Here is a 25,216-nt window from a genome sequence, read left to right on the forward strand (position 1 = left end):
ACACACACACACACACACACACACACACACACACAGAGAGAAAGAAAATATCAGATTCCCAGCCTCCTAGCCTGAAAGAGATACAGAATTCAAAGCACAGCTTCTACTGATGAACGCTGTTTCGCATCACTGAAAGTTGAAATTTGTAAGTCAAGGACCATCTGTACCCTTGCTTTTCTGTTCAGTTTTATGTTCACTGCTCTTTCTTACATTCTGCTCTCCCAACACACCAACTTCTTCAGGCCCTTCCTGTGCCACCCTCACAGTTTCTGGATGTTCCCATGTATGTCCTCTGTCTGAAGCATCCTCCTCCATGTCTGTCAACTGACTTCTGACCATGTCTACATGCTTCAGTCTCAGCCCTTTTCTGAAGCCTTTTCAGGACCCCAGCCTGGACTCAGAGGCCCTCTCCAGTGTCCCCACAGCCCTTGCACCCTTACAAAGATGGCAATCAGGGTACTGTTTGTAGTCACCTCTGTGTGCTTGGATCTCCTTGTAACCATCACACCCCAAAGTAGCCTCTGATTCTACTACAGATGCTGTTGGACTTCAATTCCTACCATAATGTAAATAATTAATAATAATGGGAGAAGGGCAGAGAGTAGAGTTCCATAACTCACAGGGCAGAATACAGAAGCAGAAGAAAGTAGGATTTGTAGATACTCCAGCTCCCATTTTCTGGAGCTAAAGATGAAGAATTTTCTGGAGGAAAATTTTCTGGAGGAGTGGAGACAATGGCATGTAAAGTGCAGACTGTTTTCTGGGGCTGTATTTCAGGAAGACATCTGCGGTGGCTGTCCAGAACCTATGAGGGCACAGGCAAGGTACTGGTTGTTTTAAAAACAAGAGCAAAGAAAAGTAGGGGTGGGGGTGTGGAGGTGTCAGACCCCCTCTCTAGCTTTGTTCAAGATGTTTGCCAAACTTAAGCTGAACACTTCTGTTTCCCTGTGAAAATGAGCAATCTGTGTAACCAGCATTAGACAGAGCCCTGTTACTCAGTGCCTTTTGCATGCCTGAAGGACTGAGCCCTTGAATACGTTCTCTTGACTGCAACCCCAGCTCTCCACAGACCAATGAGTGGTGAAACATGGTCTGAAGCAATTTATTGCTTCAAGATGATGCTAGGAGATAGACAGTGCCAACTAGAAGTAGAGGGGCTTGTTTTGAGCAGTAGGCATAAAAAAAGCCTGCATAGCAGTTGACCCTGTGGAACAAGGTCACAGCCATCTGGGGTGCACTTGTTACTTAGGCAGCTCTCTTCTGCCCTGAAGCTAGGACGGGGGCTGAATTCCATCAGGGGAAGGTCATAACCACTCACAAGAGAATGGTCCTTCAATGGCAAAGCAGCTGGGAAAGTGCCATAAAGATACTTGCATTTGTGCTAGGCCTTGAAGATTTAGCTTCCAGGTGGAAAACAGAGAGCACATTCCAAGTTACAATTTCCCCCAACTGTGGGAAAAGGTGTGGAGGAGGAAACAGGCAAGGGATGCCCAGGAAATGAGGATAAGACCAGTCTAGGTAGAGAGCTCCAGTCATAGAGTATTGGAAATTAAGACAGTACAAAAATACCCTGCAGTGTTCCACAGGTCAGATCAATGGCTCATTTACCCTACTTCAAAAGGCTGCAAATAGCTATTTTTTATGTTGGAAAAGAAATCCAATAATTTGTATCACTTGCTGCTATGAATCTGATAAAAGGCCTTTCCTGAAGACTATAACAAATGGCCACAGGAGCCTGGTTCAAGCTGCAATATTGTAACACACTGCCGGGTAAGTCAGATTATATTGATTTTCCTGGGCCACTGGGCTGTCTGTACAGGATTCCCCAGCCCTTGGCTGCTTCTCTGGCCTCACATTAATGTGTGATTCTGTGCAGATGTGGTGGGACCCAGCTCTAAGAAAGGCTGTCGATGGCAGGGGCCCAACTGTGGTCTTCAGGAGCCCCAACGGGGACGGGGGGGGGCCCTGTAAGAACACAGGACAGTAGGGTCAAAGAGAAGGAGCAAAATGTAAGAGACAGATGTGGAGCACCTGGAACCTACATATGCTGCTGGCAGGAATGTGAGGAATGAAAATGGGTAAAAGCCACTTTGGAAAGCAGCTTGGCAGTTTCTTACAAAGTTAAATACACATCTACCCTATGATTCAGCAATCCCACTCCTATATATTTTCCCAGGGAAAAAATAAATAAAGCATATGTCCAGGAAAATCTTGTATCAGAATATACATGGTAATTTATGTACAAATGCCAAAAACTGAGAAAAGAGAGAAATGTATACTTAAGAGGAAGTTGGATAAACACATTGTAGTATGTGTATAGAATGTAATGATACTCCGCAGTCAAAAAAACTAAACTACTGATAAATGCAACAGGAAGTTGTGCCAAGGAAACACAACACCCCATATGTGATTCCATTTGTACAAAGTGTGAACATGGGCAAAGCTGAGCCCTAAGAGAGAAGTCAGCAAGGATCGCCTCTGGGCAAGGTTGGGGTTGATGGAAGTAGAATGAAGATGGCTAGGGGTGCCAGAAATGATTTGAGTGGTGGTTAAACAAAAAAATTATCAAGCTGGCGATGCTTTGCTGTATGTCAATCATATCCAAGTAAAAATGAAACAAACAGAAGTGCATGCAGATCCAGCAGAGTGGTGGTGTGGAGCAGAGCGATACAGCTGCAGGCAGACCCAGCCAGGGCCCTGCCCTGACCCCAGCCTCTTGGGCACATAGGCCTAAGCCAGAGTCCTGCCATGAAAAGAGCTGCATAGGCACACAAGCAACAGTCAGAGGCCTGCTCCAATTCCATCAGTAAGTGCATGCAGATCTTAGCTAGCAGCAGTGTGGACCAGAAGCAGTGCAGTTTCAGGCAGGTCCAGCGAGGATGCCATTCTGAGCCCAGCCTCTTGGGCACACAGGCCCAAGCCAAGGGCCCATCTGGAAAAGAGCTGCATATGCTCACAAACAATGGCCAGAGGCACACCCAATATTATCAGTAAGTGTGCAGAGACCTTAGCCAGAAATCTGCTAAGAAACCAAAGACTGGGGTGCAAAGCCTTCAGCCAAAGGCACTCCAAGACAATAGCTACATGGGGGACAGGCCCTAGCCAGAAGGATGCCTAGATATCATCCCAAGGATGCACAGGCCCCAGCTAAGAGCCCACCCAGAAAACATGTCAGCTTAGGGATTCAGAAGGCAATAATTCTGAACACAGGAATTGCTGCACTGGTGAGCAGCAGAGAAAAAGCCTCTTGGTGGCTTGCTGAAAATTGAAGACCACTCATTGGGTGAGCACTCAACGAAGGCACAACAGGCTGTATCTGTTGAAATGAGAAGACACATAAACAAGTCTCAAAATCAGACTTCCAGATCACCTAAGGAAACCCCAAAGGGTAATGAGATAGAACAATCTGATACACAACCACCTGGACTCCCTGAACTGGCAGTGAAAGCAGATCTGGGAAAAATGAAATCAGAAACAATATCTCAGATAGCAACAGAGATTGTGCCCATAGTGCAAGACATGATTAATAAATCTAGAGCATACACAGACTTTAAAAAATAGAGAAGCTGAGGAACATGATAGAATTCCAACATAAGAAACAAACAGAATCCATAAAACAGATTTCCATGAGATTAAAACTCCACTGAAAGTCTATGCAGCAGAAGGAACCAATGTGAGGACTGAATTTCAGATATAGAAGACCGGATTGCAATTAGTGACCAGGAAAAGAAAATTTTCTTAGAAATAGTAAGGGACCATGAAAAATTAATCCAGCAGCTGCTAGATGACTCAAAGAAGAATAACATAAGTCAATGAAGAAACAGGAGAGAGTGCAGACAACATAAAAAAACTGTTCACACAAGTAAGGGCAGAAAACTTCCCAAGTAGAGGAAAAGAACTTGACATACAGATAAGTGAGACATATAGGACTCCAACTAGCCACAATAAAAAAATCTACACATAGGCATACAATAGATAAGATTCTAGAAACCTAACAGAAGGACATAATTATACAAGCACTTAGAGAAAAGAAACAAATCACATACAAAGGAAAGCCTATCAGAATCACAGCAGACTTCTCAAAACAAACCCACAAGGCAAGAAGATCTTGGAGTAATATATTTCACACTTGATCTTAGCCAAAAGGCTGAGAAGTGATGGAGTAACTTATTTCAAGCCCTAAAGGAAAACAATCTCCAACCAAGATTGATGTACCCTGCAAAACTATCTTTCAACATTGATGGAGAAATAAGATACTTTCATGACAAAGAGCACCTGAGAAACTTCACGAATACCAAACCAGAACTACAAAAAATTTTAAACAATATCCTAGGAAAAGACAATGTGGATCACAACCCCAGGAAGCCCAGCAGAATGAATCTATTAGGCATGACAAGAAATTAAATGAAAAGAAGGAGAACCCAACGAAAAGAAAAAGTCATGATAAGGATAAGTCAATACATATCAGTTATAACTGTCAATGTTAATGGTCTCAATTTACCAATCAAAAGAAACGGACTGGCAGAATGGGTCAAGAGTCAAGATTGAACAATATGCTGCATATAAGAAACATACTTAATTCAAAAAGAAACTCACAGACTGATAGTTAAAGGGTGGAAAACAATATTCCATATGACAGGAGCCCCCCCCCAAAAAAAAGCAGGAGTAGCTATCCTATTTACAGATCAAATGAATTTCAAACCAGCACTGATTAAGAGAAACAATAAAGGATACTACATTCTTATAAAGGTAGTAATCCAAGAGGAAAAGATGACAACCATGAATATATATCCACCAAACACTAGTGTGTTTAACTATATAAAACAGATACTAATGGACATGAAAAATCAAATAAGCACTAATACAATAGGAGTGAGGGACCTCAATACCCCTTTCTCACAAGTAGATAGATCAACTATACAAATAATAAATAATGAAATACTAGAACTCAATTAAATTCTTGAACAAATGAACTTAACAGATGTTTACAAAATCAAGACACACATTCTTTTCAGCTGTACACAGGCCCACATACTTGCTCATAGGACATATTTAAGTAAGTATAAAGGAACTGAAGTTATCCTCTGTATATTATCTGACCATAGTGTGATGAAATTGGAGATCAATAGCAAAAGAAACTGCAAAAATTTCATAAACACATGGAAATGGAACAACACACTTCTGAATAACCAATGGGTCACAGAGGAAATTAAAGAAGAAGCCAGACAGTTTCTACAATTAAATGACAATGTCAACATAGCATATCAGAATCTATGGGATACAATGAAAGCAGCTTTACAAAGGAAATTCATAGCAGTGAATACACATATTAGGAAAACAGAACAAGATCAATTAAACAACCTGATTCTGAACCTCCACCTTCTAGAAAAAGAATAGCAGGACAAACCCAAAGCTTATATAAGGGGAGGAAATTATAAAGATCAGAGCAAAAAAAAAAAATCAATGCAAGGGAGACTAAGAGAATGATACAAAAATTTAATGAAGCAAGGGCTGGGAATTTAGCTCAGTGATTCTGCCAACTGCCTCATAAGCACAAGGTCCCAAGTCTGATCCCTAATAGGGGGAAAAAATTCAGTGAAGTAAAGAGTTGGTTCTTTGAAAAATAAGCAAAATTGGCAAACCCTTAGCCAACCTTATCAAAAAAGGAAAGAAAAGGCTCAAATCCATGCATATAGGAATGAAAAGGATGAAATTACAATAGGCCCAGTAGAAATCTAGAGGATCATCAATACCTACTTTGAGAACCTATACACCATTGGAAAACATAGAAAAAAACAGACAGATTCCTAGATACACATGAATTACTGAAGTTGAACTAAGAAGATCTAATAATTCTAAATAGCCCTATATCAATCAACAATATTGAAAACATAATTAAAAACATCAACTAAAAAAGGTCTGGGCTCTGATGGCTTCACTGCTGAATTCTACAAGACATTTAGAGAGGAACTATTGCCACCAATGTTTAAACTTTTCAATGAAATTGTAAGGGAAGCAATACTCCTGAATTCATTTCTGGAAGCAAGCATCTCCTTGATCTCCAAAGCAGAGAAAAACCCAACCAAAAAAGAGAACTACAGGTCAGTCTCACTAATGAACATAGATGCAAAAATCCTTAATAAGATACTGGCAAATAGAATGCAGAAGATCATCAAGAAGATCATATACCCCGACCAGGTTGGATTCATCTCAGGGATGTAGGGATGATTCAAAATATGCAAATCAACTAATGTAATACACTATATTAATAGAGCCTAGGGTAAAAACCCTATGATCATCTCAATAGATGCAGGAAAAAGTGTTTGAGAAAATCCAACACATCCATGATAAAAACCCTCCAAAAAATTGGAATAGACAGTCTCTACCTCAATCTGATAAAAGCCACCTATGAAAAACCAACAGCCACTATCATCCTAAATGGTCAAAAACTGAAATCCTTCACACTAAAATCAGGAACAAGACAAGGATGTCCACTATCACCACTCCTGTTCAATATGGCTTTGGAAACATTAGCCACAGTAATTAAATAAGCAAAAGAAATTAAATCAATAAAGATAGGAAATGAATTATCATTATTATCAAATTATCATTATTTGCATACAACATGATATTGAATTTAGAAGACCCCAAAGTCTAAAGACCAAAAGTCTTTTAGATTTAATAACCAAATTCAATAAAATAGCTAGATACAAGGTCAGCACACAAAAATCAATAGCTTTCCCATATAGGAACAACAGACTCTGAGAGAGAAATGGGGCAGGCAATTCCCCAAAATTAACATACTTAGGAATCAACCTAATGAAAGAAATCAAAGACCTCTACTTTGAAAACTATACACTCCGAAAAAAGAGTTTGAAGAGGATATCAGAAAATGGAAAGACATTTCTTGTTCCTCAGTAGGAAGAACAAACATAGTGAAAATGGTCATACTTCCAAAAGTGCTATATAGATTCAGTGCAATCCCAATTGAAATCCCAGCAGCATACTTCACAGACCTTGAGAAAACAATCCAAAAATTCATTTGGAACAAGGGGACATGAAGAATAGCAAGAGCAATTCTAGGCAATAGAGACAAGTCAGGGGGTATCACAGTCCCCAACTTGAAACTATAATACAAAGCTACTGTGATAAAACAGCATGGTACTGGCAAAGAAACAGACCTAAGGACTATTGGAACAGATTAAAAGATGCAGAAGCAACTTCATATACACTCAGCCACATCATCTTCAACAAAGTAGCCAAACACCCTCACTAGAGGAAAGATAGTCTCTTTAATAAATGGTGCTGGAAAAACTGGGTTTCAACTTGCCAAAGATTAGATCTATATCTCTCACCATGCACTAAACTAAAATCAAAATGGATTAAAGATCTAAATATTAAAACAGAAACACTAAACTGGCTGGAAGAGAGGTTAGGTAGAAATCTTGAAGATATTGGTGTAGGATAAGATTTTGTGGACTAAACCTCAGTTGCCTGTGAACTAGCAGAAACAATCAACAAGTGGGATCTCTTGTTCTTAAAAAGCTTCTGCACAGCACCACCAATAGTATGAAGAGACAATGCAAAATGTTGGAAAAAATTTTCACCAGCTGTTCCTCAGACAAAGAGGAATACTATCTAGAATACATAAAGAACTTAAAAAAATCAGACCTCCCAAGTTTAAAGAACCAATTGAAAAATGGGCATCTGACATGAACAGACAATTCTCAGACAAAGAAGTAGAAATAGAAAATGAATATGAAAAAATGTTCAACATCACTGGTCATTTGAGAGATGCAAATGAAAACAACACTGGGAGTCCACCTCACCCCCCCCCACAAACGGCTGTTATCATGAAATCAACCAATTACTAATGCTGCTGGGGCTGTGGGGGAAAAAGGAACCCTTCTCTACTGCTGGAGAGAGTGTAGACTGGTGCAACCACTGTGGAAATCATTATGGATATAATCAAAGAACTAGGATGGAAAGTCCCATATGACCCAGCTATTCCCCTGCTGGGTATCTTCGCCAAAGAAGTAAAAGAATCATACAACAGAGATATATGTGCACCCATATTTATAAGAGCAGAGGTTGTAATAGCTAAAACATGGAAACAGCTCAATTGCCCATCAACTGGAGACTGGATAAAGAAAATGTGTTTTATTGGTTTTTTTTTTTTTTTTTTTTTTTTTTTTTTTTTTGGTACCGGGGATTGAACTTGGGTCCTTGCGCTTGCAAGGCAGGCCACCGAACTGCTGAGCTAAATCCCCAGCCCAAGAAAATGTGTTTTTAAATAAAATGTAGTACAACTCAGCCATAAAAAATGAGAAATTAGAGACATTTATAGCCAATGGATGCACACTGAGCTGATACTTTTAAGTGAAGTAAATACAACATGCATGTGTAAATACCAAGTAGTTTCTCTAGTGTGAGAAACTGAAAGTATAAATAAGGACTAAAAGGTATAATAGATAATGTGAAATAGGAAGAAAAGGGGCAAAGGGGATGGGGAAGTGGGAGCAATAAAGGAAAGAAAAGAAGGGAATGGAATAAATATGAGAAAATGGAAAACTGGAAACAAAGTCTGTAAATAGGGAGGGGTGAAGGGGTTGAAGGGAAGGCAGAGCGATGGGGAAAAATTAAGAACCAAGATATATTATGTAAAGGTACAAATTTCCAATGATGAATGCCATTATTTATATATGTATACCTAGAATGTACTAATAAAATTAATTTAAAGAAAACAACAAAAAAGAATTGCATAAAAGGACAGCATGGCTTTATAGAAAGTGTTGCTTTGATAAAGGTGACTCCCTAACCTTTGGAGAAAGGTGGGGAGTGACAGAAAGTGGGAAGCTGGGGAGGTGCATCATGAGTCTTAGGTAGGCCTGTATAGAATTAAGACCACAAAGGTAGGTGGGTTCATAAGAGCAATGGATCATAGGAGCCAGGAGCACTGACTGCATATCCCACAGGATTTTCCCAAACAAGGAAAGGAAATAGAATAATTTAAGGGAAGTGAAAATCTTAGGAAATCAAAACAAATGACAGCAACAAAACAAAAGAGGATGTTTTGATTATTTTGATGCTAAATGTTTCAGGAGACAGATATATTTGCTCTAACTTGAACACTGAAAAATGTATACAGAGACTGAAATATCATTGTATCCCAGGAATTTGTACTATTTTATGTATCAGTTAAAACATCTAAAAACAGTTTTTAAAAATTTAAAATAAAAACATTTGTTTGCAGCATGCACAGAATTATAGTGGAAGAGAAGAGGTCATTCATAGGGTAAAGTTCTGGTAGACTATTATGTTATAGCTTGTATCTAGATGACACCTCAAAGCCTCATGGGCTTATAGATAGGGCTTTGAGGATGTAACTGGAGCATGGATGCAGATAGTAGATTAGTCCAATGATTGGCTAAACATAGCTCTAGGTGTGGCAGAGGGAACCTGCAGTAGAATCTTGCAGAGTTCCACCCTGTAGGAGGTCAAGGAGCTCAATTTGGGCCTTGCAGCCCAAATTTGGCCTGAATCTCAGGGGTCAGCCATCAGCTCGCTGAGACTAAAGGAGTTAGTTCTGCATATGGCTGCACACATTGTCTATTATAACAGTGGAGATATAGTCTGAAAGAGGCCCTTCAAATTCTTTTTCTTCTTTCTTTTCCTCATTCCACTCTGCAAATTCTTTTTTTCTGTCTTCTTTTTACAACTCAGTCTCTTGCTCCCCCATATTGTTCTTCATCTCCTTTTCTGTTCTTAACTCAGATTTCTTCTTTTATTATTTTTTTATTTTTTCTTTATTATCTTTTCTTCTCTCACTTTCCTTCACTCAAGGGTCAATAGTTTCAAAGGAAAGTGAGACCCTATTATTGTTGTTATATTCTTATCTTTATTCTTGCACTCTGCCTTTCCCTCTTGTCTTCAACAGTTTCCTAGTTTGTGTGGTCATGCTGTGTCCTCTGGCTTCACTAGAAACCATCTCCAATTCTTTTACCTATCTACTGCTCTCATCCTAACTGTCTAAGCCCCCATCCTAAAGGGTGAAGATGCTATATTGAAGAGTTTATTCACTGTAAACATATTTTGGGCTGCTCCTTGAATTTTTTTCTTTTTATTGAGCTTATTGGTACATTTTAGGTATATAGTACAATTACATTCATTATTGGTATCTTGTACCTTTACATGACAGGACTTGGTTCTCATTTTTTCCCCTTCTCCCTGCCTTCCCTTCACCCCCTCCTCCCCTTCCCATTAACAAACACTTTATTTCCATTTTTTCATTTTCTCATATTTTTTTCTTTTCCCTTATTCCCTTTCCCCTACCCTTCCCACTTTCCCTGCACCTCTAGCCCTTCTCTTCATATTTCACATTGTTAATTATCTCATTAGGATCTTGTGTACTATTATAGTTTTTCACACCAGAGAAACTATTTGATATTTACACATGTGTGTGATTTATTTATTTCACTTAGGAGTATATCCTCAAAATGTTCCTTGATTTTGATTTAATTCACATGGTTTAAAGGTGATAGAGTAATGACTAACAGAAATGGTCAATTTGTAAGTTGTGCTTGATACTATTGTGTTGCTGACTGTAACAACTGGGTTAAAGGGTTGTGATTGATTTAATGAGTTGTCTTTTCTGATATTATGAAAATGAGAGCATCTATGAGTCATTAGAGACTCAAAAGCTAAAGCACAACTGTTGCTTAAAAATGATTTAAGAAAAAAAATATTTAAGTAATAACCCAGGAATTAAACCAACAACAAAACTAACAATGAGAAAACCCTTAAGCAAGACACACAGACAGACTTCCAGTTCACCAATGGCAAACTCTAGGGCAAATGAGGTTGAAAAGCCTTATAGTGAACCACCAGGACACCCTGAACTCATAGCACAGGAAGTAACAAAACAGATCAATCAGGATCTAGAAAAATTCAAAACAGAAATAATCTCCCAGATAACTACAGAGATAGTGAGCACAATGAAAGACATGATTAGAGACTCTATAACAGAAACTGACAAAAAAATAGATGATCTCAGGACCATAATAGAAGCCATGAAGGCCCAGCATAAGAAAGAAATGGAAATCATGAATGTTCAACATAGGCAAGAAATGGAATCCATGAATCAGATTCAAACAGATAACCAGGAGATTAAAAACTCTATTGAAAGTATTTGCAGTAGGATAAATGAATATGAAGATAGAATTTCAGATATAGAAGATAGGATTACAGTCAGTGACCATGAAAAGAGAGGTCTCTTAAAATCAGTAAGGGATCATGAGAAATTGATCCAACAACTCCTAGATGATGCAAAGAAAAATAACATAAGACTGATAGGAAACCAAGAAATAGCAAGAGAAAATAGAAATGATTTAAAAAGCTGTTCACAGAATTAATGACAGAAAACTTCCCAAACAGAGGGGAAGAATTTGACATACAGATAAGTGAGGCATACAGGATTCCAACTAGATATGATTAAAAAAAAATCTACCCCTAGACATATAATAATCAAGATCCCAGAAACCCACCAGAAGAACAAAATACTATAAGCAGTAAGAGAAAAGAAACAAATCACATGCAAAGGAAAGCCCATCAGAATCACAGCAGACTTTTCAACACAAACCTTCAGGTCAGGGAGAGCCTGGAGTGAGGTATTTCGAGTCCTAAAAGAAAACAACCTCCAACCTAGACTGATGTATTGTGCAAAACTCTTTCAAAATGGACATGGAAATAAGATACTTCCATGACCAAGAACACCTAAGAAACTTCATGAATACCACACTAGCACTACAAGGAATTCTAAACAATATCCTAGAAAATGACAATGAAGGTCACAACACCATGAGACCAACAAATCAAATCAAATAAGCAAGGCAAGAAACAAAAGGGAGGATTAAAAGTCAACAAAAGGACAACAGCATGATAATAATAGGTCAATACATGTCAGTTATAACCATCAATATCAATGGCCTCAATTCACCAATCAAGAGAAATAGACTGGCAGAATGGATTAAGAAGCAAAATCCTTTATCAAAGACGAGGTAGCTGAGTAAATTTGGAGTTGTTTTTGTTTCTTCAAATCTATTCCAAGGATCCTCAGGTCTGTTTCTTTGCCAGTACCGTGCTGTTTTTATCACAGTGGCTTTGTAGTATATTTTTAAATAGGGAATTGTTATACCCACTGCCATGTCTCTGTTGCCTAGAATGGCTTTTAATATTCTAGGTCTCTTCTGGTTCCATATGAATTTCTGGATAATTTTTTCTAGTTCTGTGAAATATACTCTTGGAATTTCAGTCAGCATTGCATTAAATCTGTATAGCAGTTTTGGTAGTATGGCTATTTTCACTATATTGATTTGTCCCACCCAGGAGGAAGGGATATCTTTCCATTTTATTATATCCTCTTCTATCTCTTTTTTTCAGAGTGCTGTAGTTTTCAGTGTAGAGGTCTTTTGCTTCTTTCATTAGATTGATTCCTAGATACTTCATTTTTTTGGACGCTATTGTGAAAGGAATTGTTTCCCTAATTTCTCTCTCAGTGAGTCACTGGAGGAAATATAGACTCTTTAATAAATGGTGTTGGAAAAACTGGATCACAACCTGCCAAAGATTAAAACTAGACCCTTATTTTTCACCAAGCACTAAAATAAAATCCAAGTGGATTAAAGATCTAAATATTAAAAAAGAGACACTGAACTTGCTGCAAGATAAGTTAAGCAGGACTCTTGAAGGCATTGGCATAGGAAAAGACTTTATGAACAAATCCTCAGTAGCACAGGAACTAGCAGAAAGAATCAACAACTGGGATCTCATCTTATTAAAAAGCTTCTGCACTACAAAAGAAACCATCAACAGAACTAAGAGACAACCTACAATGTGGGAAAAAATTTTATCAGCTGCTTCTGAGACAAAGGACTCTTATCTAGAATATATAAAGAACTCAAAAAAACTAGCTCCCCCCAAATAAAAAGACCAGATAAAAAGTGGGCATCTGAAATGAACAGACATTTCTCAGACAAATAAGTAAAAGCAGCAAGTAAATGCACGAAAAAATGTTCCACATCACTGGTCATTCGAGAGATGCAGGTGAAAACAACACTGAGATCCCACCTCACCCCACAAAGAATGGCTGCTATCAAGAAATCAACCGATAACAAATGTTGGCGGGGTTGTGGGGAGAAAGGAACCACTCTCCATTGTTGGTGGGAGTACAGACTGGTGCAACCACTATGGAAATCAATATAGAGGTACCTCAAATAACTAGGATTAGAGGTTCCATTTGACCCAGTCATAGCTCTGCTGGGTATCTTTCCAAAAGAATTAAAAGAATCATACCACAGTGATATATGCACACCCATGTTTATAGTGACACAGTTTATAATAGTAAAACTTGGAAAAAGCCCATCTGCCCATCAGTTGGAAACTGGATTATGAAGATGTGGTTTTTCTATAAAATGGAATACTACTCAGCCATAAAGAATGAGAAATTAGAGTCATGCTTAGGAAAATGGATGCATATTGAGGATATGCTCCTAAGTGAAATAAATAAGTCAAATGTGTAAATACCGAATAGTTTCTCTGGTGTTAAAAATTATAATTGTAAATAAGATCCTAATGGTATAATTGACAATGTGAAATAGGAAGAAAAGGGCTAAAGATGTAGGGGAGGTGGGAAGAGTAGGGGAAAGGAAATAAGGGAAAAGAAAAAATATGAGAAAATGAAGAAATGGAAATAAAGTCTTTGTAAATAGGGGAGGATGAAGGGAGTGAAGGGAGGACAGGGACAAGGGGAAAAAATGAGAACCAAGACCTGTCATGTAAAGGTCCAAGATCCCAATGATGAATGTAACTGTACTGTACATCTAAAATGTACCAATAACCTTAATGAGAAAAAAGAAAAGAAGAAGAGGATCAGGCTTATAGAAGGTGACACTGATCAGAGAAGGGCGTCTTACGGCTCAAGAAGTCTGCAAGAGAGCAGCCCCACAAAAAGATGAATAATCAGGTCTGCAGACAAGGGCTGAATGGCCATGACTGGCAGTTCTGCAGTTTGGAGTTACTAAGGGTGTGGCACAAAATGTGTAAGGTGGGAGAGAGGCGTAGGCTGAAGTCCTTTTGAAAACTGGCGCAGTAACCCTTTACCAAGTTTCTCTTTCTCCTGCAATATTCACTATGTTCGACCCCTTGTGTTCTGTGAAGTTGAACATTCTCCAGGATATGTCTTAAAGTTTATCTCAGCCAAGTCTCCATGAGAAATACAAGCATGGTTTTTATCCATATTTCACACTCGAGGAGGCTTACATCAGTGCTTCATCTCCACACCACCACCTACATCTTTCCTTCCAGGTGGACTAAGATCAGAAACTGCTGAAATCACATGGCTGCATGGAAAGTGATTGTATAGGCAAAGGACCCAAAATGTCGTCAATTTCAGTATCTGAAAAAAAAAAAATCACGTTTTGACACAATAGTTGTGAAAACAGAGAAACTGTTTTCTTTTTATTCATCTTTCCAGTTCTTTATTGATTTTTTTTCAAAAAATGGAAATAATTCCTTGAGGCTTCAATGATCAGAATTCTTATTTGTGAGGTTCCCAGACTCCTATATCAAGAAATATAATGGAAAGGCCAGAAACAGCAGCTTGGTGTACCATAAATGGGGAGGAAGCAGCAGCAAAACTGTTTCTACTATTCCACAGCTCTGTTTCTCTTGACATATTGTGTCTTTTTGCTTCAACTTCTTCGTGGAGAAATTGTGCCAGGGAAGGAGTTAAATAATGTGATGTATAAATTTTAATATATTCAACAAACAATGAGTTATGAGTGGGACAAATAGAAATTGCCTAAAAAAAAAATCAACTTTGACCTGGTGCAGCACTGTGCCAAGTCATTCTTAATCAGCATTGATGAATCAGAAGATAATTTCCCCGTCTTCCCCACCACATCCACTTCCTTACCACATCAGCACCCACCTCTTTTGCCTTCTGTCTTACTACTGTAAAATTATCCCAGCTTCTATCTGGAGCAAGTCTCCATACTTACGCAAGAGAGGTTCTTCCCTTTGGCCTACTTAGATTATTGCTTTGTCATCCTTTTTTTTCCTCCCACATCATCGTTTTTTCTCTCGCTACTGGATTGTTTTTATGAGCAAATGAACACATTATTATTTCCCTTCACCTTTTTTTTAATCCCATTTCCCTATCAGCTGAGCAATGAAGGTCAGCAAGAGGGTCCTTGTCCTTGGCTTTGCATATTAAAGGGCCAACGTTTTCCTTTTCTAGACCTCCTTTGCCCTATGGATGAGCACCTTGCTCCTGAGTGAATCCGTTGTTCTGATGGTGAACACCTGCCCCATGAGTGAGCATCTGCTGCTCCAAGAAAAAGTGCTCCCCAGAGCTGGTGCACCCTGATCTCTAGATCTTACTACAAACACTCGGTCCCCCAAGCTCTCCTGCACGGATTGTCCTTAGCCTTTTTACGGTATTATTCATAGTCCTTTTCTCTGGGTTCTTCTTCCCACACTGCTAAATTACACACTTCTAGGCTCATGAAATATTCAAGTGTTATCATTTGTGGGAATGTGGGGAGCCTGGAAATACACACAGCCCCTAGCAGTGTGGGCTGGAGGCAGCATTTGGAAGGGAAGGGCGCAGGCCTTTCCCTGTGCCAAGTCACAGCATAATACTCCAAACCCAAGAAGTCTAATCCGAGTCTGGCTTGCCAGGCATTTGTTAATATTTATTCATCATTGTAATGAAAAATATATTTATTTAATAGTTTTTTAGTTTGATGTATAACTTCTGCATATTTGTAAATATTGTATGTAGGCCTCCATTTTGGCCTGCATCCCCTAGGTATTAAGGGTGTGCCCCTTACAAATCCTTTTAAAAAATTTCTCCTTTGCAGCAAAATTTCACCAACGAATGGTTGATAGCTGGCAGCTCCACCTGCTCCCCTCACATTCTCTCTCAAACATACTCTTATCAGGCCCTTGATCTTCACCATCTATTGATACTGCTGCTGTTAAATCCAATGCTTGGCCCCCAGTCCTCCTATTACTTGATGTTTCAGCAGCATGTGACACAGGCACCTTTCCTTTCCTTTCTTCCCTTGGCTTCCAGGGTGCCACAATCCTTGGCTTTCTTCCTACCACATTGGCTTCTCTTTGCCAACTCTCTGCTGGTTCCTTCTTTTATCTTGTCCCAAGCCTCTTCGTGATGAAAGTGCCAGGGCTCTGTCCTTGTGCATCTTCTCTTCTCTATTCTCACTGCCTGTGGTCCACCTAGATCAGGGCTCTACAGTTGATGATTCCCAAGTGATCGCTCCTCCTTCTGAGGAGGTGTGACGGCTCCACCTGGATATCTAATAGGTTACTTAAACTTTTACTTGTTCCGGTCATAGCCGTCTCCATCTCAGTTTATATCAAGTCCATTTTCCAACAGTTTAGCCAAAAGTCTTAGTCTTCTAGTCTGTCAGAAATCACATTGGCTCTACATTCAAAATACACCTAAGACATGACCAAGTATCACCACTTCCACTGCCACCAAATGGACATAGCTGAACTCAGGAGTAAGCACCAGTGATCTCTTTCTAGGCTACTACAATAGACTCCTCACAGATCTCTCTTTCACTGTGCTCTTGATACAGAAGCAAGTGTTATACCACTCCAGTATGACAGATCAAGTCCTGCTGCTCAACAGCCTGCAGTGGCTCTGCATTTCAGAGTGTTAAAACCCACTCAGAGTACTCACAGTCCTATATCCACTAGACACTGTCACTCTCTGATCTCTCTCTTCTCTTATCGTTTTCTCCCTTGGTCCCTCTCAACTCCAGCCACACCAGTCTCCTTGCACATTAATTCTTGCAACACATCAAGTGTGTTCCTGATGTAGCATGGTGTCCTGTCTGTTTACTTGTCTGTTCCTCAGTTATCCAGCAGCTCCTTCAGGTCTGTTTAACCCCCACCTCCCAGAAAAGCTCATCCTGACCAACCTGTTTAATACTACAAGCTGCCCCTACTCTCCCCCAGCACTCCTATATTTTTCTCTACTCCAGAGCATTTGCCATCTTCTAAATTCCACACTTTACAAATTTATTATCTCTTTTTCTCATTTCATCACTCAATAGAAATTTCTGTGGTGATGGAAATATTCTATGTTAAATATAGTAGCTACTAAGCACTTGAAATGTGGCTAGTGCCACTAAAGAACTGAATGCTTAACTTTCGTTAATCTCAATGAATTTAAATTTACATTTTAATTTATATGGCCACACGTGGTTAGCGGCTACCATATCAGGTTCAACTTAGGACTCAGTGGTACAAGAGTGGGGCACTTTGCTTCATTCACCAATGCATCCTAATCCCCTGGCAGAGGATCTGACACATAGTAGGTGCTCAATAAAAATGAGTTTATAAATGTAAGATTAAAATCCAAGGTCAACTTTCCCAACACTGTGCAGTCCATCACTGGAAGGGATAGAGTCAGAATCCAAAAACTCATCACTTAGGACTCCCACCTCCTTCCCAGTATGTCACAGACAGATCCCAGAGTCTGGGCAGAGACTTTCTGACAGCACGAGCATAAGTGAACACATGACTGGTCCTTGGTTTTCCTAATTTTACGAACACATTTACTCACACTTATAAGTTAAAGAAACAAACTATCCATGCTGCACAGAGTCTAAACCCACCAGTCTTTGTGCTGATATGCAATCTACTAGATTCATTGGCAGTCATTAGAATTCAGGGCAGACTCTTTGCAGTCATGGTCTTGCAGAGGGAGGTTACTATCGACCTAAACAAATACTATGTCTTCCCGATGGTGAGTATGATGGAGGCATAGTCCGCCACTCAATGATGGAGAAGCTGAGGTCCCAGCATATAATGCTTGATGCAGTTACATCTTAAAATCCCAGCAGAATCACTAAACAGCTGTAGAAATTCTTCCGACTTGCAGAATGCAAACTTTGTACAGGAAATTAAACAACTATATAGGGAATCATATTTTTATAAGCTATTTTGGAGATGAAATATAAAAATGGCCATATCAAATCAAGACTTTCAAACTATTTTCTGCCATAATATCAATCCTTTCAGTTGTGCTAAGTACAAAAGAAATTGCAAGCATTTTAATTAACTGCAATAATACTAGGGATTAGGCAATATTCTGCTTTTATTAATTGCCTAGTTCCTCAGGATCCTAATAAAAGTGCCAGATTATTATGTCTATTATTTTACAGCAAGATGATTCAACATATATTTCCATGCCAATCCTTTCAGTGGTACTTTTTACAATAGCCAAAAGATGAAAACAACTCACATATCTGTCGATTGATAAAAAGATAAAAATATATTATATACATACAAGGACGACTATTCAGCCTTTAAAAGAAAAGAAATGAAATACAGACACGTGCTGGCACATCGCTGAATCTGGACAGTACTAAGTGAAATAAGCAAGCTATAAAAAGCCAAGTATTGATTGATTTTATTTATAGAGTGGTTAAAGTGGTCAAATTTATCAACACAGAAATTCTAAAAGTGAGAGCTGAGTAAAGAGGGGGATGGGGAATTATGGTTTAGTTGTTTGGCATTCAGAATTTTAGTTTGGGAAGATGAAAAAGTTCTGTAGATGGATGATAATGATGAATAACAATATTAATGGGCTTAACGCCACAGAACTTAAAAATGGTTAAAGCGGTAAATTTCATGTCAAGTATATTTTACTGTAATTTAAAAGACCCCCAACGTCTACATGTGGCACTGTGGTACTAGTGGTCATGGCTAAGGAAGAAGCTGAGAGCTGCCTGCAGGCTAATCAAGAAAGCACGATGCAGGGATGTTCATTCTAAAGACCCACCCCAACTTTCTCTCGTATATAATATTTCAATCTGCAAGGAACAGTTGGCAACTGACTACTGAAAGTCAGAAATGCATTTCTGTTGATGAAATTAGTAGTCTGTTATTTGGCCTGCTCAATGTTAGAAAAAGGTTCTCATTAGTAAAATTAAAAGTATTCATTATATGAGGGTTTGCATAAATATTTCAGAGACATTCCCCATACCTGCCCCACAACAGCATAAAGTCCTGAGGCCTATACTCTCAGAAATGGTCCTACACCCAGCCAGGAACACTGGGGTATCCTGGGTCCCTCATATTAGCTGTCGGGTGGCAGAATCTTCGTGATAGTGACTATTTTGTCCAAGAGGGGGTCAGTGCTCCTCAAAATGCACAACTGGAATATGCTCAGGTTTACACAATAGGGCCTAAACTCTGCGTGTATGTGTATATTTACTTGCGATTAAATGTTTACATATGAATGTTTTATATAGCACAGTATTTAAGTTTTTTTTTTCCTTATTACAACCTGTTAGTAAGGCAACCCTTACATTAGAACCTCTTCAAAGGCTTCCATGATTGTTCTTTTACCCCAAAAGAACCTACGAGTCAAGTCATATGTGACCAAATCAGCTAAAGATCAGTTCACCACCACCAGTGGTAGAAGCCAGAAGGAAATTCTAGTGTCACAGGATATGAGTAACTGACCATGGAGAATCAGGTTATGAGTCTCAAGAATTCACACTGAGATGGTTTCATTGACCCTTCTCTCAGATTTAGAGACAAAAATTGGGGTTTAGAAATATTGAGTGATCTTCTCAAGTACAAACTAAACTCATGCACAGAAAGTAAAGGGAAATCTTTAATATCATCATTATTTAAAAGACACTGATTATAAGAACCAAGATACATCATGTAAAGGTACAAGATCCCAATGATGAACATAACTGTACTGTATCCCTAAAAAGTACCAAACTTAATGAAAAAAAAGACACTGATTATTTAGCCATTATTATATGCCAGGAATATACTAGGTGATTTGATAAATTATGGGCAATTTTCACACTATCCCTGCAAGGTGAGTTCTACGGTCCTCAGATCCAGAGGAACCGCAGTCCAGGGAGCTCAGCCAGCAGATGCTGTGAATGCCCTGTTCCTGTCCTGTGGCACTTAGCATTCCTTACAGGATTTGGGGTGTTCCATGGCAAGAGTCCCTGGGCTTTCTTGGCCTGAATAAAGAGGACTCGGAAGTGTGGGAAATAATGTTCTTGGGTCCAGGCTTGGGCCCAGGATGAAGGATTCTCCCCTCAGGTGGGTTAGCTTTGAGACATATTCTACACCGGGCCAGTCAGTGGCCTAAGGAGCTACTTGCTTGCTAACAGGCTGTTGCGTAGCCCGCTTCCATTCTCACTCATTTTCTTACTTCCTGTCAGTGCTTCCTGCGATCACCTTGCAAATAAACTACCTGACTAATTCTTGTCTCAGGAAAAGCTTTTGAGGAATACATCCAGGACATTTGTGGGATTTTCCACAAGGGACTCAATTAGCTATGAGGCTGTGGAGTTGGCAAGTGAGCCCAGGTTTATCTGAATTTGGGGTTCATTCATTCTGTTCTGTTTTATTCAATTATATGTTCCTTTCTGAGCAAGAAAAGATAGGGAGGAAAAGAAGAATGGAAGATACAGAAAAAAAAACTTTTGATTTTTCTAAATGAATTTTTGGGGGTGTTTTGAGACAGGGTCTCACTATGTAGTTGAGACTGACCTGGAACTCACTATACAGTCCAGGCTGGTCTCAAACTCACAGGGATCCTCCTGCCTCAGCCTCCCAAGTGCTGGGATTACAGACATGCCCACCACGCCCGGCTCTAAATGATTTTTTTCCATTGGCTTCTGAAGATCTCTTGTCCTCAGAGTTCACACTTACTACTTGACATTATAACATTACAGAGCTGATTAGTTTAATAATGATAAAAAAATCTGATTTAGTAAATGTGGTTGGTTGAGTAATGGCACCTATGCAATGACATCCCGAGATCTCATGACTGACATCTTTCTTTGGCATAAGGAACTCTGAAAATGTTATTAAGGATTTTGAGCTGAGAGGTATACTAGATCATCTGGGTGATTTCAAAGTAATTACGGGTCCGCATAAGAGAAACCTAGAAGGACTCAGAGAGGAAGGCCACGTAGTAATGAGAGCAGACTGCAGTGATGCACTCTGAAGATGGAGGAGAGGCTGTGGTAGAGGCTGAAGAAGGCAAGAAATGGGTAGTACCCGTGGACTCTCCAGAAGGGCTCTTCTCTGCTCCTACCTTAACCTTAGTCCACTGAAGTAGATACCTGATTTTGAACCCCTCGACCTGTAGAAGAACATATGTGTGCTGTTTGAAGCCACCCAGTGTGTGGCAGTTCATTACAGTGCCAAGAGGAATCTAGAACAACTAAGTAAGCATCACCACTGATAACAAGAGACATACTTACTCACCTTTTACAATATCCAGGAGTAGGGCTCCTCGTGCTGGGTCATCTGGCTTAATCCACACAACTCTTTCAAGGTACTATCTTTAGCCTCCTCACTTTGTAAATCAGAAAAGTGAGACATAGGGATGTTAAGGTTTAGCCTTAAGTCACAAAGGTAACACTAAACTTAGGCCTTTGCAAGCCCCCAAATCACATTCCCAATTAAAACTAAAATCTGAAATCTTGAAATAGTGAGTAAAGGGAGGTAAATGGAAGGACGCTTATGGCCAGTGTTGCACAGTGGCCCAGTTTTAATTAGGTGTCGCACAGACAGAAACACAATGTCCCCATGGAACACAAACCACTCTCATCCTCACGCCTTCTTTGTCACAGAATTGCGTTCTTAAATTTTCCTTACTCTTAAATTTCTGGAAAAGGGTGGCTTAGCCTGAACAGGATGATTGCATGGAGGTGTTTTCATTTCTAAGGTCTCCTTAGCTTCCAGCTTTTATCAGAATTGAACCCACAAGAATTTCCCCTAGCAGCTTTCTGAAATCAGAAGTGGCTCTGCAAACACTCTTACTTTTTTTTCAGTTTGAGTGCATTTTCATTTTTGAAACAAACAAAAAGCTCAGGAGGTCACATTGATTTTAAAAGGAGCTGGATTTGACTGGTTTCCATGGCCGGATCTCATCTCCCTAATGATATCATGCTTTATGCTTTTTTAGCACAACATGTATCTGTTTCTCCTCTTTAATACTTAATAGAAGATGAGCTGTCAACAAATAGATAAGAGGAAAGAAAGAGGAGCACTTATAAGTGATGGAGGGCCAAATGAATGAAGAAAACAACATGTGAGAAGGAAGGGTGAGACAATATTTTCCTACAAGTCTTAAATTCATGTATTATCAGTCACCTGCCCCTGTACCTTTGCAGGACATTAACAGCGCCAAGGGTGTTTGCTTTTTGAAACTTTGTAGAGCCATCCTTTATCCTAGAATAGTAAGGAGGTTTTACTTTTCCTATACCAACTGTGGTCTTTTGGTATTTGCTGCCTAGAGCTCTGTTTCTGCAAGAGACATAATCCCCAAATCAAGACTCACTCAGTGAAAATGTGTGGTTAATTAATGATGCCTGCTTTGGACTCAAAAGAGGAAAGCCGCAGGAACATTCTATGTTGTAACTATCTATAGAATTTGATCAACTGTGTGCAGAACACACTGCCTAAATTTGTTTTAAGACAATGTCATTATCCCCAAAATTCTCTACTTTATAAATATGCAACTATGCCTGATAGTTTCATTAATGTGACAGCAGCAAATATTTATGCTTTTTAGAAACACTGAGAAACAATGACTCTAATTTGAGAATATGTTTGAAAAGAAATTTAAATCAATGTTTGTCAAGGAGTGAGGAATATTACACATACCAAGAATCATCAACAACAATAAACCATTGCCTAACACTCTTCAACAATACAAGTGTGGTTGAGTATTATTCTAATCAAGCTCTCTGCTGATTCAGTGAAGAAATAAATCTTCACTTCCTACAAAATAACTTTATGAAATGAATGTAAACAATTCATAAGAATTTAAATTAATCATAGGACTATAACTGTAAACATTTTTTAATATTTACTTAGGAATCTTAAAAGAATTTTCTTGTTTGTCTTATTTTGAAGTTATCCAATCTGCAATCAATCACTTGATTTCATTTTTTTACCTATTTGTCCCCTGCATACACCCTGGGGCCATTCTACAATTAATTTTCCACTCTAAAAAAAAAGCATCACAATCAAAAGACCAATCTGAACATGGTTATCATCAATAATGATAATAATGATGACAACTTTCAAACAGCTCTTCAAGTTTATACTTTTTAACCTTATGATTTTATCTGATATATGTCTTATGTATTATTCCCAAATTATAGGTATTAAATGAGGCTGGAAGAAATTGTTTATCCAGTTATTGAATAACTGACAGAGCTAGGACACAACCTTAGACACTGTGCCTCTGATATGCTGGTTTCTATTACTGTGTTGTGCAATTACTCTAACCAGAGACAACATCTCCCCCTGCATCATGCTCTTTCCATCCTCTAGAGTTTCTCTCGTCTTTTCTCCTTGCGTTATGGACCAACCCATTCCTCTCTTTCTTGCACCTTTTCACAGCTCTAGTCAACTACACCAACTTCACAAAGGCTTCCTTTTCTTGCTGGACCTTTTCTTGTTCTGCTCTTGTTGTGTTAATACTTGATATACTGCTTTATTCTGTGCAATCACCATCAATTTAACAAATATTTCTTGAGAACTCTACCATCTTCCAGGTCCTAATCAAGGCAAGAGGGATTCAGTGGTGAATGGGGCTGCCTCTCATGGAGCTCACATTCCAGGTAGGGCTCACGCTTCTAGTATTCATCTCTCGATTGTAAACCTTGACAAAAGTAACCACACTTGTATTTTCTCTGTCTAAAAAGGAACAATGTAATTTCACTATTGTGCAACTTATCACTGAATCAATAAAGTGGTTGTCTTGGTGGTATAGGTGTAGAGCTAGCTGTTGTCAGGGGATCAGATGAGTGAACATACTTGAAGCACCAGCTCGTTTTATTCTTCCACAATTTCCTAACTCTAAGAAATCTATATTACTGTTCAGTAAGATGCTTCAGGAATTCTCCAGGACAAAGCTTGTACAGGAATTATAGGGAGGAGGTGGATTTCCTGTGTACACTAAAGAAAGATCTAAAATATCAATTTCTCAGTGATATGTGCAGAAAGTCTGACCACATTTGGGAACAACATTTTAAGAGGTTTTGAATTATTGCGCTCATTAATAAGTTTCATTTTCTTTGCTGTGTTCCTTGAGGACAACTAGAGCTGCTCTTGCAACATTTTGGGTATGGTGGGAATTTAGCACTGGAGAAGCTACTTACTCATAAAAATATATTTTCAGTTTTTATTCTAATTTGAATGAACAAAAATGGAGTAGTTGAGCCCACCAAAACAAAATACCTATCTTTTCTAAATCTGACAGGAAGTGACCAGGAAAGGAGTTTGGGAATTTTTTCCAGGAAATTTATCTTGGGAAATTTGGCATCTTGAAGCAAAACACCTACTTGTTTTATTAAACTAAACAAAGAGCCAGCCTAAGCTACTTTCTCCCATATAAACACTCTTTGAATTTTGATTGTACATATAAGTGTGTTTATATAGATACACACGCAAATATACATGTACATACATGTGTACACACACAGAACCTCTGATCATGACAGAGTTACGTTTGCTTGTCTCCTTTGGAGGATCATAGGAACCAATGGCTGTTTCTGGGATGTGATTTGCATAAATCCTTTTTTCCTTACAGGGCAGGTGAAGGGGAACTTGGGGCTATGGTGCATGCTTCCAGTTGCTGGAGAGCCTTCTTTCTCCAAAAGCGTATAGATGGTCTGTACTGTGACCCTTAGGACAAAGAGGTCCACTCTGAGTATGAGAGTTCACTTTGAGCCAAAAAACATCAGTTCATTTGTGTCATGCTCTGGGATACAATCTAAAGAGAACCTTACCAAGCAGGGTTATGCTGCCATGTTATGTTATTTAGGCTTATCTCTCAAAATTAATTTGATGGATGTTTGAGGAAGGTTTTTGGAAATAGGCAGTAACTCTTGAGGAGCAAGGAGTGCTTCTTCACAGAGTTGTTATATAAAGACAGGGAAGCTGTCTTCTCTCTGATGGACCAAAAGAAGCTTGAAAGGGAGAAAATCAAACAATGAAAGGGAATACCACGGTGGGAGAGGCTGCCACTAGACTGGATGTCTTGAGGATGGAGGCTGTCTTCTTCATCAAACAAGTCTCCAGACTCTAGGATAGTGCTTGGCATATATATATATATATATGCTGAATC

The 25,216-nt window shown here is 39.0% G+C and overlaps 1 protein-coding gene across 3 annotated transcripts in view; it reads right to left on the reverse strand.

The window, feature by feature from the left end:
- Cpq (carboxypeptidase Q) overlaps positions 1-25,216 on the reverse strand; it is a 368,009-nt gene that overhangs the window by 33,859 nt on the left and 308,934 nt on the right. The window contains exon 7 of one of the 3 annotated variants that reach the window (XR_779292.2): positions 21,340-21,430. The exons of the other annotated variants lie outside the window; for them this stretch is intronic. The gene's annotated coding sequence lies outside the window, so the exon portion shown is untranslated. The remainder of the gene's footprint in view (positions 1-21,339; positions 21,431-25,216) is intronic. 3 annotated transcript variants of the gene reach the window in all.

The sequence above is a fragment of the Fukomys damarensis genome, unplaced genomic scaffold (genome assembly GCF_012274545.1).
Source record: "Fukomys damarensis isolate Sample0158 unplaced genomic scaffold, DMR_v1.0_HiC HiC_scaffold_5, whole genome shotgun sequence".
In the NCBI taxonomy this organism is placed as follows: domain Eukaryota; kingdom Metazoa; phylum Chordata; class Mammalia; order Rodentia; family Bathyergidae; genus Fukomys; species Fukomys damarensis.